Here is a 4,619-nt window from a genome sequence, read left to right on the forward strand (position 1 = left end):
ACCGGATTCTGAACGTACCCTGTCTCAATTGCTATCAAAACTGATTTCCGTTTGCTAAAATTACTTTTTTTTCCGTGCAATTTCATTTGTTCTGTGGCGATTTCACAATTTGACGTTCTGTTCATTGGCGCACGGATTTTTTGGCTTGAATATTATTTTGTAGATTTTGTTGTTACCTGATATATTTTGCGACATTATAAAACAGTATTTTTCAATACTACAGTTAGAGTAGGTGGATATTATACGTGAGTAATTAATTTATTGCGTATGTTGTTCTCTAACCTAATCGGTTTTTTAATTTAGGTTAACATGGCATTTTCATTAGAACATGATAAATTTCTTCTGGAGGCCTATTTTCGTAGTGGACAAAACAATGGTAATGGTTGGAAATATTCGATGAATTCGTGTCATTTACAATTTCAAGAACAATTTCCAAATGATGAAATTGATTATGAAATTTTTTCGAGACACGTGAAGAGATTAGTGGAACGCTTCCATAACACTGGAAGTGTTTGTAGAGGAAAATCTCCAGGCAGAAAGTCTATTCTTACAGAGGAAGTCTTGGAAGATGTTGAAAACCGCTTACGAGCTAGTCCAACCAAATCACTACGTCGGTTATCTGCTCAAACAGGTACTTAATAACAAATATTTATTCTAAAATTTGTATCATTATTCCTAAATTGTTTATAGGAATATCATATGGATCATGCCATAAAGCAGTAAAGAAGTTGCATTTTCATCCTTATAAAGTTAGTGTTGTGCAGGAACTACTTCCGTTAGATTTTGGAAAACGTGTGCAATACTGTAATTGGTTTAACGAAAATCTGAATGACGACGATATTCTAGATCTAACATTTTTTTCTGATGAAGCGTGGTTTCATTTAAGTGGGTACGTAAACTCCCAAAATTATCGCTCTTGGAACACAGAAAACCCTAATATTTTGCGTGAAACAACTCTGCACCCTATTAAACTTGGTGTTTGGGTAGCTATGTCACGTAGAAGAATAATCGGACCATATTTTTTCCGTGAAAATGTAACTGGGCAGGTATATCGGCAGCAAATATTGTTACCATTTTTTGAGGAACTTCACGACGATGAAATCCATCATGGATACTTTCAGCAAGATGGCGCAACAGCTCACACCTCTAACGAAACTTTAGAGTTGATTAGAGAGTATTATGATGATCGAATAATTAGTCGAGATAGATGGCCACCACGTTCTCCTGACCTTACACCCCTAGACTATTATTTATTTGGTTTTTTAAAAAATTCAGTATTTGCTCAACGGTTACACACGATTGAAGAACTTCAAGAGGCAATTACAAACGAAATTAGGAGTATTACACAAAATGTTTTACAGAATGTATTTAATAATATGAAAAGAAGAATTAATACCTGCTTGAACAACAATGGACATCATATTGAACATTTATTGTAAAAATATAGATATTTTTATGGATTTTATGTAATTTTAAGGTAAAATATTCAATAAAATGTGAAAAAATTCCAATTACTCTGTTATTATATATTGCATGTAACTGTTGTTTATTGCTCTCGGTCATACAGACAATCCTACCATCTAACATAATCAAGCACTTCCAACTGCTTGCATTTGCTTGAAGCAAATTTTTTTAAGACACTTTTCCTGAATTTCGACAGCTAACTAAAATGTTCAGCATAAATTTTTGGGCTGGATCGCTTGCGCTGGATATTCAGAAGTGTGAAAGCAGTAGCTGCAAAATAGTCGTCTTATAAGCATACAGCAGTTTGCTTTGATGAAAAACAGCAGCTTGCAGCGTATCGCTGTATAGCTGAATCGTCTTAGATGCCAAGAATGTAGCCACAATAGTGCTTCTGTTTTAAAATTAACTCATAACGTTTTAAAAATAAAATCGCTGAAGCACTTACAGTCGTTATTCAAAATTAGCTACATCAAACTTTGATTTAAAAGTTTTTCTAATTGTAAATGAAATAAGAATTTTGGAAAAGTTAGGCTAAACCTACATTTGATTCTGTCATCCTCTTTAATAATAATAACAATAATAACATTTATTGGTCCATCAGTATTGCTTAATTTGTGAAATAACTTTGATTTTTGTTAAATAATTGATATTTTTATTATGAATTTCCATTTTGACAGTAACCTAATTTATTTGACGTTTGAACGTAATTATTTGTTTACCATTAAAATCCCTCAACCTGCGCTCATGATTCTAGTATTGGTATCAAAAACTGGTATGCCGCACATCAAAAATCAGTATGAGGCGGCACGGTCAATCATTCTCGATCACCCTGTATTATGTTGAATTATACCAGGCTATGAACAAATAAATCCTCAGTGTAGAACTTACCTAGTTAGATTTGTTGAATGTTTTTCTAACATGCACCCACAAGTTGCTAGTATTATTTTTAAATTTGTGGAATATGGGCATAATTTGCAGTTGACCTTGTTATTAAATTTTAAAAAATATTTCCACACATCACTTCGTTACGCCATGACAAATGTTTATTTATGTTGTAAACACCCAAGAGAGATTACTAAACAACTAAACACTCGGTATTTGGCTTTATTAGATAGAAACGTTACAAACTGTTATAGTCTACAGCTCGAGGACGAATGAATTCTCTCTTCCCGTTTCTTTAACAGAAAAATGTATCTTGCAATTAGTAGGTACTAACATAAACAAACGCATCGACCCCAAATCTGTCATCTCGACGGGATGGGCTGAATGGTTGACCGGAGACGTACAGTTGGCGCCACCCAAATGTGAACGCATTTTGGTTGTTATGGAAATTTCATCTGGATTTTATCGTAGTAGTTAAATTATTCGAATAATTCGAATATTCGAATAGTTAAATTATTCGAATAATTCGAATATTCGAATAGTTACATTTACACGTATTCGAATTTATAGATAGTACTAATTCGAATATTCGAATTATTCGAATATGATTCCCAGCACTAATTTAAATCGACGCCCAGAGCTTCACGTACGCTTAGCGGTAACTATGCTATGGGGTTTTCCTCCTGGGTTGTCGGTAGATGCTGTCTCCTTCGAAGCCCCTCAGGATAGCCGCCGAAAGCCCCGATTCCCGTTAGCTCGCGGTTTTCCATCGCAGACCTCGTAGAATATTTATATACCTGGTTTGCGTTGATGCGAACTTTGTTCGCCGAATTCTTTTTAAGTTACGAAATTCTTTTTAAAGGAAAGTTAACGAATTCTTTAGCGTGGCGGACAGCCTAGACTGACCGCCGTAGTATGTGTGTATTGTATGTATGTTGTGTGTGTATAAAGAGATTTGGCCAATGGGCTCTTTTCCACTAGAGTTGGCCTGCCGGCTCTTCTTATATAATGCTTTTTTCGTGGGATTTATCTTTTTCCCCTCTACCTCTCACTTGACTATTTATTTCTTTTGCTTCTATTTTTTTTAAAGGGAGCTTTCTTTTTCCTTTATTTTTATTATTTTTTTAATTGTTTTTGTTATTTGGGATAGGTTAGCTATTGAAAGAATGGTATAATTGTAAATGCAGATAAGCGGTAGCAAAGTACACGGGTGAGCGTTAGACAGCTTCGTGCAGTGCGAAGGCTGGGTGTCAAGTGAGCTGCGGAGCGCGCGCCATTATTCTATGGCTAGAAATTGGCCTCAATGATTTGGGATCGAGGGGGATTATCCCTCTTTATCCTGCCTCATTTCGTGTAGGCCTGGACAGCCTTCGTAGGTGGGCTCCATCCGTCGTCTACCCCGAACGCAAATGCGGCCGGTGTAGGCGCTTTGTGGGCCCTCCTTTTGTCCTGGCTGGGCCCCGCTGGCTAGGGCCCTTTCTTCTGGCGCTCTTCTTGTTTCGCCGGCTCGTCTGTGTAAACCCCCGGGGGTGGTGTCATATTTATGTGTGGTATGGTTGGGTAGGGAGTGCGGCTATGCAGCCTGGGATGCGCTTTGCTAAGGTGGCCCTTAGGCTAGCGCGGGAGGGGAGGGGTAAGGAGGGTATGGGGGGTGTCTGTGTGTCTGTGTGTCGTTGTCTTTGTTTCTTGATCCTGGCGGTTTCTGAAACAGAAAAGGTTAGCGGGCAGGGGGGGATGTCTGGGGTGATAACCCAGTGTCAAAAAGTTAGTGTCTAGGTCTTTTGTGTTTGTCGGTCATGTCGGGTACGTAGTCAACGGCTTGCCTGAGGAGGAGATTGTCATGTCTAGCGGCTACGTCAAACCGTTTCTCCGCGTTTTGTCTTATTGTCTGTGTAGCGTTTGTGTATTGTAAGTCTTGTAATATGTCATTGTTTCTTTCGTACCAGGGCACGTCGGTGGTCGTGCGGAGGGCTATGTTTTCCACAGCCTGTAGTGACTTCAAATGGCTTTTTGCCGCGTGACCCCACGCTATGGAGGCGTAGGTTAGCTGCGGTTGAAGTACCACCTTGATAAGCGTTCGCTTATTCCTTAAACTGAGGGTTTCCACCTTTGAGTAAGGGATGGAGCCTAGCCCTAGTGGTCTTCGCTCGCGCCACCGTCTCCACGATGTGCGGTTTCCACGTGAGACGCTGGTCCATCGTCACGACCAGGTATCGTGTTTGTCGTTCCCCGGAGATGGGCTCCTGGGATAGTGTCAGTCTGTCGAGGTTTTG

The sequence above is a fragment of the Anoplophora glabripennis genome, unplaced genomic scaffold, assembly GCF_000390285.2.
Source record: "Anoplophora glabripennis isolate ALB-LARVAE unplaced genomic scaffold, Agla_2.0 scaffold918, whole genome shotgun sequence".
In the NCBI taxonomy this organism is placed as follows: domain Eukaryota; kingdom Metazoa; phylum Arthropoda; class Insecta; order Coleoptera; family Cerambycidae; genus Anoplophora; species Anoplophora glabripennis.